We start from the raw sequence: 17,218 nt of genomic DNA on the forward strand, positions 1-17,218 counted from the left end.
CGGAAGAAATACATCAGGGGGCCCACACCCTGGCCAGGAGGGTGGGGCATGCCCCCCTATCTCCTGGGCCCCCTGGTGGGCCCCCGGTGTCCATCTTCTGCTATATGAAGGATTTTACCCTGGAAAAAATTGTGGGCAAGCTTACAGGACGAAACTCCACCGCCACGAGGCAGAACCTTGGCGGAACCAATCTAGGGCTCCGACGGAGCTGTTCTGCCAGGGACACTTCCTTCCGGGAGGGGGAAATCATCACCAACGTCATCACCAACGATCCTCTCATTGGGAGGGGGTCAATCTCCATCAACATCTTCACCAGCACCATCTCCTCTCAAAACCCTAGTTCATCTCTTGTATCCAATCTTGTATCAAAACAACAAATTGGTACCTGTGGGTTGCTAGTAGTGTTGATTATTCCTTGTAGTTGATGCTAATTGGTTTACTTGGTGGAAGATCATATGTTCAGATCCTTAATGCATATTATTACTCCTCTGATTATGAACATGAATATGCTTTGTGAGTGGTTATGTTTGTTCCTGAGGATATGGGTGAAGTCTTGCTATTAGTAGTCATGTGAATTTGGTATTCGTTCGATATTTTGATGAGATGTATGTTGTATTTTCCTCTAGTGGTGTTATGTGAACGTCGAATACATGAGACTTCACCATTATTTGGTCCTAGAGGAAGGCATAGGGAAGTAATAAGTAGATGATGGGTTGCTAGAGTGACAGAAGCTTAAACCCTAGTTTATGTGTTGCTTCGTTAGGGGCTGATTCGGATCCATACATTTAATGTTGTGGTTAGGTTTACCTTAATACTTATTTTGTAGTTGTGGACGCTTGCAATAGGGGTTAATCATAAGTGGGATGCTTGTCCAAGTAAGGGCAGTACCCAAGCACCAGTCCACCCACATATCAAATTATCAAAGTACCGAACGCGAATCATATGAGCGTGATGAAAACTAGCTTGACGATAATTCCTATGTGTCCTCGGGAGCGCCTTTCTCATTATAAGAAATTGTCCAGGCTTACCCTTTGCTACATAAAGGATTGGGCCACCTTGCTACACTTTATTTACTTTATTTACTTGTTACTCATTACAATTTATCTTATCACAAAACTATCTACCACCTACAATTTTAGTGCTTGCAGAGAAAACCTCACTGAAAACCGCTTATCATTTCCTCAGGTGATTATTATACCCAGACATTTTGAGTATGTGTTCACTGACAGAACTATTCTCCTCCATCTTGCAGCTATAGAACTTATTGGAGACTTTATATCTCTCAATTCGGGCATTTGCTTGAAATATTAACTTCAACTCCTGGAACATCTCATATGCTCCATGACGTTCAAAACGTCGTTGAAGGCCCGGTTCTAAGCCGTAAAGCATGGCACACTGAACTATAGAGTAGTCATCAGCTTTGCTCTGCCAGACATTCTTAACGTCGTCAGTTGCATCAGCAGCAGGCCTGGCACCCAGCGGTGCTTCCAGGACGTAACTTTTCCGTGCAGCAATGAGGATAATCCTCAGGTTACGGACCCAGTCCGTGTAATTGCTACCATCATCTTTCAACTTTGCTTTCTCAAGGAACGCATTAAAATTTAACGGAACAACAGCACGAGCCATCTATCTACAAACAAACATAGACAAGCAAGATACTATCAGGTACTAAGTTCATGATAAATTTAAGTTCAATTAATCATAATACTTAAGAACTCCCACTTAGACAGACATCTCTCTAGTCATCTAAGTGATCACGTGATCCAAATCAACCAAACCATGTCCGATCATTACGTGAGATGGAGTAGTTTCAATGGTGAACATCGCTATGTTGATCATATCTACTATATGATTCATGCTCGACCTTTCGGTCTCCGTTTTCCGAGGCCATATCTGTATATGCTAGGCTCGTCAAGTATAACCTGAGCATTCCGCGTGTGCAACTGTTTTGCACCCGTTGTATTTGAACGTAGAGCCTATCACACCCGATCATCACGTGGTGTCTCAGCACGAAGAACTTTCGCAACGGTGCATACTCAGGGAGAACACTTCTTGATAATTAGTGAGAGATCATCTTAAAATGCTACCGTCAATCAAAGCAAGATAAGATGCATAAAGGATAAACATCACATGCAATCAATATAAGTGATATGATATGGCCATCATTATCTTGTGCTTGTGATCTCCATCTTCGAAGCACCGTCATGATCACCATCGTCACCGGTGCGACACCTTGATCTCCATCGTAGCATTGTTGTCGTTACGCCATCTATTGCTTCTACGACTATCGCTACCGCTTAGTGATAAAGTAAAGCAATTATAGGGCATTTGCATTTCATACAATAAAGCGACAACCATATGGCTCCTGCCAGTTGCCGATAACTTCGGTTACAAAACATGATCATCTCATACAATAAAATATAGCATCACGTCTTGACCATATCACATCACAACATGCCCTGCAAAAACAAGTTAGACGTCATCTACTTTGTTGCTGCAAATTTTACGTGGCTGCTACGGGCTTAGCAAGAACCATTCTTACCTACGCATCAAAAACCACAACAATAGTTCGTCAAGTTGATGCTGCTTTAACCTTCGCAAGGACCGGGCGTAGCCACACTCGATTCAGCTAAAGTGAGAGAGACAGACACCCGCCAGTCACCTTTAAGCACGAGTGCTCGTAACGGTGAAACCAGTCTCGCGTAAGCGTACGCGTAATGTCGGTCCGGGCCGCTTCATCTCACAATACCGCCGAACCAAAGTATGACATGCTGGTAAGCAGTATGACTTGTATCGCCCACAACTCACTTGTGTTCTACTCGTGCATATAACATCAACGCATAAAACCTAGGCTCGGATGCCACTGTTGGGGAACGTAGTAATTTCAAAAAAATTCCTACGCACACGCAAGATCATGGTGATGATATAGCAACGAGAGGGGAGAGTGTTCGTCCATGTACCCTCGTAGACCGTAAGCGGAAGCGTTAGCACAACGCGGTTGATGTAGTCGTACGTCTTCACGATCCGACCGATCCAAGCACCGAACGTACGGGGCCTCCGAGTTCAGCACACGTTCCGCTCGATGATGATCTCCGGCCCTCCGATCCAGCAAAGGCTCCGGAGATGAGTTCCGTCAGCACAACGGCGTGGTGACGATGATGATGTTCTACTAGCGCAGGGCTTCGCCTAAACTCCGCGACAATATGACTGAGGTGGAATATGGTGGAAGGGGGCACCGCACATGGCTAAGGAACGATCCATAGATCAACTTGTGTGTCTTTGGGGTGCCCCCCGCCCCCGTATATAAAGGAGCCAGGGGGGAGGAGGCGGCTTGCCTAGAGGGCGCTCCAAGGGGGGGAGTCCTACTCCCACCGGGAGTAGGACTCCCTCTTTCCAAGTAGGAGTAGGAGAAGGGGGGAAAGAGGAGGAAGATGGGAAGGAAAGGGGGGGCGCCGCCCCCCTTCCCTTGTCCTATTCGGACTAGGAGGGGGAGGGGTGCGCGGCCCCCTCCTGGCTCCTTCCCTCTTCTCCCTCGTGGCCCATGTAGGCCCATCAACCCCCCAGGGGGTTCCGGTAACCTCCCGGTACTCCGGTAAAATGCCGATTTCACCCGGAACCATTCCGATGTCCAAACATAGGCTTCCAATATATCAATCTTTATGTCTCGACCATTCCGAGACTCCTCGTCATGTCTGTGATCACATCTGGGACTCCGAACAAACTTCGGTACATCAAAACTTATAAACTCATAATAAAACTGTCATCGAAACGTTAAGCGTGCCTCTACTTGACTAGCTCATTAATCAAAGATGGTTATGTTTCCTAACCATAGACATGTGTTGTCATTTGATTAATGAGATCACATCATTAGAAGAATGGTGTGATTGACATGACCCATCCCGTTAGCTTAGCACTTGATCGTTTAGTATTCTGCTATTGCTTTCTTCATGACTTATACATGTTCCTGTAACTATGAGAAATATGCAACTCCCGTTTACCGGAGGAACACTTTGGGTACTACCAAACGTCACAACGTAATTGGGTGATTATAAAGGAGTACTACAGGTGTCTCCGAAGGTACATGTTGAGTTGGCGTATTTCGAGATTAGGTTTTGTCACTCCGATTGTCAGAGAGGTATCTCTGGGCCCTCTCGGTAATACTCATCACTTAAGCCTTGCAAGCATTATAACTAATAAGTTAGTTATGAGATGACGTATTACAGAACGAGTAAAGAGACTTGCAGGTAACGAGATTGAACTAGGTATTGGATACCGACGATCAAATCTCGGGCAAGTAACATACCGACGATAAAGGGAACAGCGTATGTTGTTATGCAGTTTGACCGATAAAGGTCTTCGTAGAATATGTAGGAACCAATATGGGCATCCAGGTCCCGCTATTGGTTATTGACCGAGAATGGTTTTAGGTCATGTCTACATAGTTCTCGAACCCGTAGGGTCCGCACGCTTAACGTTTCGATGACAGTTTTATTATGAGTTTATAAGTTTTGATGTACCGAAGTTTGTTCGGAGTCCCGGATGTGATCACGGAAATGACGAGGAGTCTCGGAATGGTCGAGACATAAAGATTGATATATTGGAAGCCTATGTTTGGACATCGGAATGGTTCCGGGTGAAATCGGCATTTTACCGGAGTACCGGGAGGTTACCGGAACCCCCCGGGGGGTTAATGGGCCTACTTGGGCCAAGAGGGAGAAGAGGGAAGGAGCCAGGAGGGGGCCGCGCGCCCCTCCCCCTCCTAGTCCGAATAGGACAAGGGAAGGGGGGCGGCGCCCCCCCCCCCTTCCTTCCACTCTTCCTCCTCTTTCCCCCCTTCTCCTACTCCTACTTGGAAAGAGGGAGTCCTACTCCCGGTGGGAGTAGGACTCCCCCCCTTGGCGCGCCCTCTAGGCCGGCCGCCTCCTCCCCCTGGCTCCTTTATATACGGGGGCGGGGGGGCACCCCAAACACACAAGTTGATCTACGGATCGTTCCTTAGCCGTGTGCGGTGCCCCCCTCCACCATATTCCACCTCGATCATATCGTCGCGGAGTTTAGGCGAAGCCCTGTGCCAGTAGAGCATCATCATCGTCACCACGCCGTCGTGCTGACGGAACTCATCCCCGAAGCTTTGCTGGATCGGAGCCCGGGGATCGTCATCGAGCTGAACGTGTGCTGAACTCGGAGGTGCCGTACGTTTGGTGCTTGGATCGGTCGGATCGTGAAGACGTACGACTACATCAACCGCGTTGTCATAACGCTTCCGCTTATGGTCTACGAGGGTACGTGGATGGACACTCTCCCCTCTTGTTGCTATGCCATCACCATGATCTTGCGTGTACGTAGGAATTTTTTTGAAATTACTACGTTACCCAACAGTGGTATCAGAGCCTAGGTTTTATGCGTTGATGTTATATGCACGAGTAGAACACAAGTGAGTTGTGGGCGATATAAGTCATATTGCTTACCAGCATGTCAAACTTTGGTTCAGCGGCATTGTGAGATGAAGCGGCCCGGACTGACATTACGCATACGCTTACGCGAGACTGGTTTCACCGCTGCGAGCACTCGTTTCTTAAAGGTGACCGGCGGGTGTCTGTCTCTCTCACTTTAGTTGAACCAAGTGTGGCTACGCCCGGTCCTTGCGAAGGTTAAAACAGCACCAACTTGACAAACTATCGTTGTGGTTTTGATGCGTAGGTAAGAACGGTTCTTGCTAAGCCCGTAGCAGCCACGTAAAATTTGCAACAACAAAGTAGAGGACGTCTAACTTGTTTTTGCAGGGCATGTTGTGATGTGATATGGTCAAGACGTGATGCTATATTTTATTGTATGAGATGATCATGTTTTGTAACCGAAGTTATCGGCAACTGGTAGGAGCCATATGGTTGTCGCTTTATTGTATGAAATGCAAACGCCCTGTAATTGCTTTACTTTATCACTAAGCGGTAGCGATAGTCGTAGAAGCAATAGATGGCGTAACGACAAGGATGCTACGATGGAGATCAAGGTGTCGCGCCGGTGACGATGGTGATCATGACGGTGCTTCGAAGATGGAGATCACAAGCACAAGATGATGATGGCCATATCATATCACTTATATTGATTGCATGTGATGTTTATCCTTTATGCATCTTATCTTGCTTTGATTGATGGTAGCATTTTAAGATGATCTCTCACTTAATAATCAAGAAGTGTTCTCCCTGAGTATGCACCGTTGCGAAAGTTCTTCGTGCTGAGACACCACGTGATGATCGGGTGTGATAGGCTCTACGTTCAAATACAACGGGTGCAAAACAGTTGCACACGCGGAATACTCAGGTCATACTTGACGAGCCTAGCATATACAGATATGGCCTCGGAACACGGAGACCGAAAGGTCGAACGTGAATCATATAGTAGATATGATCAACATAGTGATGTTCACCATTGAAACTACTCCATCTCACGTGATGATCGGACATGGTTTAGTTGATTTGGATCACGTGATCACTTAGATGACTAGAGAGATGTCTGTCAAAGTGGGAGTTCTTAAGTAATATGATTAATTGAACTTAAATTTATCATGAACTTAGTACCTGATAGTATTTTGCTTGTCTATGTTTGTTTGTAGATAGATGGCTCGTGTTGTTGTTCCGTTAAATTTTAATGCGTTCCTTGAGAAAGCAAAGTTGAAAGATGATGGTAGCAATTACACGGACTGGGTCCGTAACCTGAGGATTATCCTCATTGCTGCACAGGAAAGTTACGTCCTGGAAGCACCGCTGGGTGCCAGGCCTGCTGCTGATGCAACTGACGACGTTAAGAACGTCTGGCAGAGCAAAGCTGATGACTACTCTATAGTTCAGTGTGCCATGCTTTACGGCTTAGAACCGGGTCTTCAACGACGTTTTGAACGTCATGGAGCATATGAGATGTTCCAGGAGTTGAAGTTAATATTTCAAGAAAATGCCCGGATTGAGAGATATGAAGTCTCCAATAAGTTCTACAGCTGCAAGATGGAAGAGAATAGTTCTGTCAGTGTATAATAATCACTTGATTCAACTGGGAGTTAATCTTCCTGATGATAGTGTCATTGACAGAATTCTCCAATCACTGCCACCAAGCTACAAGAGCTTCATGATGAACTATAATATGCAAGGGATGAACAAAACTATTCCCGAGCTCTTCGCAATGCTAAAAGCTGTGGAGGTAGAAATCAAGAAGGAGCATCAAGTGTTGATGGTTAACAAGACCACCAGTTTCAAGAAAAAGGGCAAAGGGAAGAAGAAGGGGAACTTCAAAAAGAACGGCAAGCAAGTTGCTGCTCAAGAGAAGAAACCCAAGTCTGGACCTAAGCCTGAAACTGAGTGCTTCTACTGCAAGCAGACTGGACACTGGAAGCGGAACTGCCCCAAGTATTTGGCGGATAAGAAGGATGGCAAAGTAAACAAAGTTATATGTGATATACATGTTATTGATGTGTACCTTACTAATGCTCGCAGTAGCACCTGGGTATTTGATACTGGTTCTGTTGCTAACATTTGCAACTCGAAACAGGGACTACGGATTAAGCGAAGATTAGCTAAGGATGAGGTGACGATGCGCGTGGGAAATGGTTCCAAAGTCGATGTGATCGCGGTCGGCACGCTACCTCTACATCTACCATCGGGATTAGTATTAGACCTAAATAATAGTTATTTGGTGCCAGCGTTGAGCATGAACATTATATCTGGATCTTGTTTGATGCGAGACGGTTATTCATTTAAATCAGAGAATAATGGTTGTTCTATTTATATGAGTAATATCTTTTATGGTCATGCACCCTTGAAGAGTGGTCTATTTTTATTAAATCTCGATAGTAGTCATACACATATTCATAGTGTTGAAACCAAAAGATGCAGAGTTGATAACGATGGTGCAACTTATTTGTGGCACTGCCATTTAGGTCATATCGGTATAAAACGCATGAAGAAACTCCATACTGATGGGCTTTTGGAATCACTTGATTATGAATCACTTGGTACTTGCGAACCGTGCCTCATGGGCAAGATGACTAAAACGCCGTTCTCCGGAACTATGGAGCGAGCAACTGATTTGTTGGAGATCATACATACTGATGTTTGTGGTCCAATGAATCTTGAGGCTCACGGCGGGTATCGTTATTTTCTCACCTTCACAGATGATTTGAGCAGATATGGGTATATCTACTTAATGAAACACAAGTCTGAAACATTTGAAAAGTTCAAAGAATTTCAGAGTGAAGTGGAAAATCGTCGTAACAAGAAAATAAAGTTTGTATGATCTGATCGTGGAGGAGAATATTTGAGTTACGAGTTTGGACTACACTTGAAACAATGCGGAATAGTTTCGCAACTCACGCCACCCGGAACACCACAACGAAATGGTGTGTCCGAACGTCGTAATCGTACTTTACTAGATATGGTGCGATCTATGATGTCTCTTACTGATTTACCGCTATCGTTTTGGGGTTATGCTTTAGAGACGGCCGCATTCACGTTAAATAGGGCACCATCGAAATCCGTTGAGACGACACCTTATGAACTGTGGTTTGGCAAGAAACCAAAGTTGTCGTTTCTTAAAGTTTGGGGCTGCGATGCTTATGTGAAGAAACTTCAACCAGATAAGCTCGAACCCAAATCGGAGAAATGTGTCTTCATAGGATACCCAAAGGAGACTATTGGGTACACCTTCTATCACAGATCTGAGGGCAAGATTTTCGTTGCTAAATTCGGATCCTTTCTAGAGAAGGAGTTTCTCTCGAAAGAAGTGAGTGGGAGGAAAGTAGAACTTGATGAGATAACTGTATCTACTCCCTTGTTGGAAAGTAGTTCATCACAAGAACCAGTTCCTGTGACAACTACACCAACTAGTGAGGAAGCTAATGATATTGATCATGAAACTTCAGATCAAGTTTCTACTAAACCTCGTAGGTCTACCAGAGTAAGATCCGCACCAGAGTGGTACGGTAATCCTATTCTGGAAGTCATGTTACTTGACCATGATGAACCTACGAACTATGAGGAAGCGATGATGAGCCCAGATTCCGCAAAATGGCTAGAGGCCATGAAATCTGAGATGGGATCCATGTACGAAAACAAAGTATGGACTTTGGTTGACTTTCCCGATGATCGGCAAGCCATTGAGAATAAATGGATTTTTAAGAATAAGACTGACGCTGATGGTAATATAACTGTCTATAAAGCTCGACTTTTTGCAAAAGGTTTTTGACAAGTTCAAGGGGTTGACTACGATGAGACTTTCTCACCCGTAGCGATGCTTAAGTTTGTCCGAATCATGTTAGCTATTGCTGCATTTCATGATTATAAAATTTGGCAAATGGATGTCAAAACTGCATTCTTGAATGGATTTCTAGAAGAAGAGTTGTATATGATGCAACCAGAAGGTTTTGTTGATCCAAAAGGTGCTAACAAAGTGTGCAAACTCCAGCGATCTATTTATGGGCTGGTGCAAGCATCTCAGAGTTGGAATAAACGTTTTGATAGTGTGATCAAAGCATATGGTTTTATGCAGACTTTTGGAGAAGCCTGTATTTACAAGAAAGTGAGTGGGAGCTCTGTAGCATTTCTGATTTTATATGTAGATGACATATTATTAATTGGAAATGATATAGAATTTCTGGATAGCATAAAGGGATACTTGAATAAAAGTTTTTCAATGAAAGACCTCGGTGAAGCTGCTTACATATTGGGCATCAAGATCTATAGAGATAGATCAAGACGCTTAATAGGACTTTCACAAAGCACATACCTTGACAAAATTTTGAAAAAGTTCAAAATGGATCAGGCAAAGAAAGGTTTTTTGCCTGTGCTACAAGGTGTGAAGTTGAGTCAAACTCAATGCCCGACCACAGCAGAAGATAGAGAGAAAATGAAAGATGTTCCCTATGCTTCAGCCATAGGCTCTATCATGTATGCAATGTTGTGTACTAGACCTGACGTATGCTTAGAAATAAGCTTGACAATGCTTAGCAATAAGCTTGACAGGAAGGTACCAAAGTAATCCAGGAGTGGATCACTGGACAGCGGTCAAGAACATCCTGAAATACCTGAAAAGGACTAAGGATATGTTTCTCGTATATGGAGGTGACAAAGAGCTAATCGTAAATGGTTACGTTGATGCAAGCTTTGACACTGATCCGGACGATTCTAAATCGCAAACCGGATACGTGTTTTTATTAAACGGTGGAGCTGTAAGTTGGTGCAGTTCTAAACAAAGCGTCGTGGCGGGATCTACATGTGAAGCGGAGTACATAGCTACTTCTGAAGCAGCAAATGAAGGAGTCTGGATGAAGGAGTTCATTACCGATCTAGGTGTCATACCTAGTGCATCGGGACCAATGAATATCTTCTGTGACAATACTGGTGCAATTGCTTTGGCAAAGGAATCCAGATTTCACAAGAAGACCAAGCACATCAAGAGACGCTTCAATTCCATTCGGGACCAAGTCCAAGTGGGAGACATAGAGATTTGCAAAATACATACGGATCTGAATGTTGCACACCTGTTGACTAAGCCTCTCTCACGAGCAAAACATGATCAACACCAAGACTCCATGGGTGTTAGAATCATTACTATGTAATCTAGATTATTGACTCTAGTGCAAGTGGGAGACTGAAGGAAATATGCCCTAGAGGCAATAATAAAGTTATTATTTATTTCCTCATATCATGATAAATGTTTATTATTCATGCTAGAATTGTATTAACCGGAAACATGATACATGTGTGAATACATAGACAAACATATAGTCACTAGTATGCCTCTACTTGACTAGCTCATTAATCAAAGATGGTTATGTTTCCTAACCATAGACATGTGTTGTCATTTGATTAATGAGATCACATCATTAGAAGAATGGTGTGATTGACCTGACCCATCCTGTTATCTTAGCACTTGATCGTTTAGTATTCTGCTATTGCTTTCTTCATGACTTATACATGTTCCTGTAACTATGAGAAATATGCAACTCCCGTTTACCGGAGGAACACTTTGGGTACTACCAAATGTCACAACGTAACTGGGTGATTATAAAGGAGTACTACAGGTGTCTCCGAAGGTACATGTTGAGTTGGCGTATTTCGAGATTAGGTTTTGTCACTCCGATTGTCGTAGAGGTATCTCTGGGCCCTCTCGGTAATACTCATCACTTAAGCCTTGCAAGCATTATAACTAATAAGTTATTTATGAGATGACGTATTACAGAACGAGTAAAGAGACTTGCAGGTAACAAGATTGAACTAGGTATTGGATACCGACGATCATATCTCGGGCAAGTAACATACCGATGACAAAGGGAACAACGTATGTTGTTATGCGGTTTGACCGATAAAGATCTTCATAGAATATGTAGGAACCAATATGGGCATCCAGGTCCCGCTATTGGTTATTGACCGAGAATGGTTTTAGGTCATGTCTACATAGTTCTCGAACCCGTAGGGTCCGCACGCTTAACGTTTCGATGACAGTTTTATTATGAGTTTATAAGTTTTGATGTACCGAAGTTTGTTCGGAGTCCCGGATGTGATCACGGACATGACGAGGAGTCTCGGAATGGTCGAGACATAAAGATTGATATATTTGAAGCCTATGTTTGGACATCGGAATGGTTCCGGGTGAAATCGGCATTTTACCGGAGTACCGGGAGGTTACCGGAACCCCCCGGGGGGTTAATGGGCCTACTTGGGCCAAGAGGGAGAAGAGGGAAGGAGCCAGGAGGGGGCCACGCGCCCCTCCCCCTCCTAGTCCAAATAGGACAAGGGAAGGGGGGCGCCCCCCCTTCCTTCCCCTCTTCCTCCTCTTTCCCCCCTTCTCCTACTCCTACTTGGAAAGAGGGAGTCCTACTCCCGGTGGGAGTAGGACTCCCCCCTTGGCGCGCCCTCTAGGTCGGCCGCCTCCTCCCCCCTGGTTCCTTTATATACGGGGGCGGGGGGGCACCCCAAACACACAAGTTGATCTACGGATCGTTCCTTAGCTGTGTGCGGTGCCCCCCTCCACCATATTCCACCTCGGTCATATCGTCGCGGAGTTAGGCGAAGCCCTGCGCCAGTAGAGCATCATCATCGTCACCACGCCGTCGTGTTGACGGAACTCATCCCCGAAGCTTTGCTGGATCGGAGCCCGGGGATCGTCATCGAGCTGAACGTGTGCTGAACTCAGAGGTGACGTACGTTCGGTGCTTGGATCGGTCGGATCGTGAAGACGTACAACTACATCAACCGCGTTGCCATAACGCTTCCGCTTACGGTCTACGAGGGTACGTGGATGGACACTCTCCCCTCTCGTTGCTATGCCATCACCATGATCTTGCGTGTACGTAGGAAAATTTTTGAAATTACTACGTTACCCAACAATTCTAGCATGAATAATAAACATTTATCATGATATAAGGAAATAAATAATAACTTTATTATTGCCTCTAGGGCATATTTCCTTCAAAACTGCTAGCTAATCCATTTGCAGGAGATGGAACATTGCATCCCAATTTACACCTTATCTTTGTGGATGAAGTTTGTGGATTATTTAAGCTTGCAGGTATTCCCGATGATGTTGTCAAAAGGAAGGTCTTCCCTTTATCTTTGAAGGGAGATGCATTGACAGGGTATAGGCTATGTGATGATACGAGATCTTGGAATTATAAGCGATTGAAGTTGGAATTTCACCAGAAGTTCTATCATATGCATCTTGTTCATCATGATCGTAATTACATATATAATTTCTAGCCTCGCGACGGAGAAAGCATCGCTCAAGCTTGGGGGAGGCTTAAATCAATGTTATATTCATGCCCCAATCATGAGCTCTCCCAGGAAATGATTATTCAAAAAATTTATGCTCGGCTTTCTCTCAATGATCGCAACCTGCTCGATACTTCCTGTGCAGGTTCTTATATGCTGAAGACTATTGATTTCAAATGGGACTTATTGGAAAGAATTAAACGCAACTCTGAAGATTGGGGTTCCGACGATGGTAAGGAGTTAGGTATGACACCTAAGTTCGATTGTGTTAAATCTTTTATGGATACCGATGCTTTTCATGGATTTAGCACTAAGTATGGACTTGACTCTGAGATAGTAGCTTCTTTCTATGAATCTTTTGCTACTCACGTTGATCTCCCTAAAGATAAGTGGTTTAAATATAATCCTCCTGTTGAAGTAAAAGTAGTTGCACCTATTACAGTTGAAGAAAAGACTGTCACCTATAGTGAGCCTATTGTTCCTACTACTTATGTTGAGAAACCTCCTTTTCCTGTTAGGATAAAGGATCATGCTAAAACTTCGGCTGTTGTTCGTAAGAGTAATACTAGGACTTATACACCTCCTGAGCAAATCAAAGTCGAACCTAGTATTGCTATGGTTAAAGATCTCTTGGATGATGATTTAGATGGGCATGTTATTTATTTCTGTGGTGATACTGCTAATATTGCTAGATTAGATGCTAGGATACATAGACCTGTGGTAGGCACGCCTGTTATTTCCGTCAAGATAGGAGATCATTGTTATCATGGCTTATGTGATATGGGTGCTAGTGCTAGTGCAATACCCTATGATTTATATAAAGAAATTATGCACTAAATTGCACCCGTTGAATTAGAAGACATTGATGTTACTATTAAGCATGCTAATAGGGATACCATTAAACCAGTGGGGATAGTTAGAGATGTTGAAGTCTTGTGTGGGAAGGTTAAATACCCTGCTGATTTTCTTGTTCTTCGTTCCCCACAAGATGATTTTTGTCCCATTATTTTCGGTAGACCCTTCTTGAACTAGGTTAAGGCTAGGATTCATTGTGAAAAGGATACTGTTACAATTGGCTTAGAGGGTATGTCTCATGAGTTTAATTTTGCTAAGTTTCGTAAACAACCTCGTGATAGAGAATCACCTAGTAAGGATGAGATTATTGGTCTTGCTTCCATTGCCGTACCTCCTACTGATCTGTTAGAACAATATTTGCTAGACCATGAAAATGAAATGTTTATGAAGGAAAGAAGGGAAATAGATGAAGTGTTCCTTAAATAGGAACCTGCTGAAACATAACCTTCCCGTTGAAATTCTTGGGGATCCCCCTCCACCCAAGGGTGATCCCGTGTTTGAACTCAAACCATTACCTGATAATCTTAAGTATGCTTATCTTGATGAAAAGAAAATATATCCTGTTATTATTAGTGCTAACCTTTCAGAGCAAGAAGAAGAAAGATTATTGAAAACTCTGAAGAAGCACCGGGGTGCTATTGGATATACTCTGGATGATCTTAAGGGCATTAGTCCCACGTTATGCCAACACAAAATTACAGTGGAGAAAGATGCTAAACCAGTTAGAGATCCTCAACGATGACTGAATCCCAAGATGAAAGAAGTGGTAAGAAAGGAGATACTAAAGCTCCTTGAGGCAGGTATAATTTATCCCGTTGCTGACAGTGATTGGGTAAGCCCTGTCCATTGTGTTCCTAAAAAGGGAGGTATTACTGTCGTTCCTAATGATAAAGATGAATTGATCCCGTAAAGAATTATTACAGGTTATAGGATGGTAATTGATTTCTGTAAATTAAATAAAGCTACTAAGAAAGATCATTACCCTTTACCTTTTATAGATCAAATGCTAGAAAGACTATCCAAACACACACATTTCTGCTTTCTAGATGGTTATTCTGGCTTCTCTCAAATACCTGTGTCAGCGGGGGATCAATCTAAAACTACTTTTCTTTGCCCTTTCGGTACTTTTGCTTATAGACGTATGCCTTTTGGTTTATGTAATGCGCCTGCTACCTTTCAAAGATGCATGATGGCTATATTCTCTGATTTTTGTGAAAATATTTGTGAGGTATTCATGGATGATTTCTCTGTTTATGGATCCTCTTTTGATGATTGTTTGAGCAACCTTGATCGAGTTTTGCAGAGATGCGAAGACACTAGTCTCGTCCTGAATTGGGAAAAGTGTCACTTTATGGTTAATGAAGGCATTGTCTTGGGGCATAAGATTTCCGAGAGAGGTATTGAAGTTGACAAAGCCAAAGTTGATGATATTGAAAAGATGCCATGTCCTAAGGACATAAAAGGTATAAGAAGTTTCCTTGGTCATCCCGGTTTTTATAGGAGGTTCATTAAGGACTTTTCTAAGATCTCTAGGCCTCTGACTAATTTATTGCAAAAAGATATTCCTTTTGTCTTTGATGATGATTGTGTAGAAGCATTTGAAATACTTAAGAAAGCTTTGATCACTGCACCTATTGTTCAGCCACCTGATTGGAATTTACCTTTTGAAATTATGTGCGATGCTAGTGATTATGCTGTAGGTGCTGTTCTAGGGCAAAGAGTTGATAAGAAATTGAATGTTATCCAGTATGCTAGTAAGACTCTTGATACTTTCCAGAGAAATTATGCTACTACTAAGAAAGAATTCTTAGCAGTTGTGTTTGCATGTGACAAGTTTAGACCTTATATTGTTGATTCCAAAGTTACTATTCACACTGATCATGTTGCTATTAAATATCTTATGGAAAAGAAAGATGCTAAGCCTAGACTCATTAGATGGGTTCTCTTGCCCCAAGAATTTGATTTGCATATTATTGATAGAAAGGGAGCTAAGAACCCCGTTGCAGACAACTTGTCTAGGTTAGAGAATGTTCTTGATGACCCACTGCCTATTGATGATAGCTTTCTTGATGAACAATTAGCGGTCATTAATGCTTCTTGTACTGCTCCTTGATATGATGATTATGCTAATTACATTGTTGCTAAGTTTATACCTCCTATTTCACATACCAGCAAAATAAAAAGTTCTTTTATGATTTAAGACATTACTTCTGGGATGACCCACACCTTTATAAAGAAGGAGTAGATGGTGTTATTAGACGTTGTGTGCCTGAGCATGAACAGGAACAGATCCTACGCAAGTGTCACTCTGAATCCTATGGAGGACACCACGCTGGAGATAGAACTGCACACAAGGTATTGCAATCTGGTTTTTATTGGCCTACTCTCTTCAAAGATGCTCGTAAATTTGTATTATCTTGTGATGAATGTCAAAGAATAGGTAATATTAGTAGATGTCAAGAAATGCCTATGAATTACTCTCTTGTTATTGAACCATTTGATGTTTGGGGCTTTGATTATATGGGACCTTTTCCTGCCTCTAATGGTTACACTCATATCTTAGTTGTTGTTGATTACCTTACTAAGTGGGTAGAAGCTATTCCAACTAGTAGTGTTGATCATAACACTTCTATCAAAATGCTTAAGGAAGTTATTTTTCCGAGGTTTGGAGTCCCTAGATATCTTATGACTGATGGTGGTTCACATTTTATTCATGGTGCTTTCCGTAAGATGCTTGCTAAGTATGGTGTTAATTGTAGAATCGCATGTCCTTATCATCCGCAGTCTAGTGGTCAAGTGGAGTTGAGCAATAGAGAGCTCAAATTAATTTTGCAAAAGACTGTTAATAGATCTAGAAAGAATTGGTCCAAAAAACTTGATGATGCATTATGGGCCTATAGAACTGCGTACAAAAATCCTATGGGTATGTCTCCATATAAGATGGTTTATGGAAAAGCGTGTCATTTACCTCTTGAACTTGAACATAAAGCATATTGGGCTATTAAAGAGCTCAACTATGACTTCAAACTTGCCGGTGAGAAGAGGTTGTTTGACATTAGCTCACCCGATGAATGGAGAACCCAAGCCTATGAGAATGCCAAGCTATTTAAAGAAAAAGTCAAACGCTGGCATGACAAAAGGATTCAAAAGCGTGAGTTTAATGTAGGTGATTATGTGTTATTATTAGACTCTCGTTTAAGATTTTTTGCAGGAAAACTTCTCTCTAAATGGGAAGGTCCCTATGTTATCGAGGAGGTCTATCGTTCTGGTGCCATAAATATCAACAACTTAGAAGGCACAAGTCCGAGGGTGGTGAATGGTCAAAGAATTAAACATTATATTTCAGGTAATCCTATCAATGTTGAAACTAATATTATTGAAATCGTAACCCTGGAGGAATACATAAGGGACACTTTCCAGAACGTTCTAGACTCCGAAAAGGAATAGGTATGTGGTACGGTAAGTAAACCGACTCCAAAACAACTCCAATGGCAATTTTTATCAGTTTTGGAATATTTAAGAATTTTAGGAAGAAAGAAGTAGTCCGAAAGGGACACGAGGCCCCCACGAGAGTGGAGGGCGCGCCCACCCTTACTAGGCGCGCCCCC

The sequence above is a fragment of the Triticum dicoccoides genome, chromosome 1B (assembly GCF_002162155.2).
Source record: "Triticum dicoccoides isolate Atlit2015 ecotype Zavitan chromosome 1B, WEW_v2.0, whole genome shotgun sequence".
NCBI lineage: Eukaryota > Viridiplantae > Streptophyta > Magnoliopsida > Poales > Poaceae > Triticum > Triticum dicoccoides.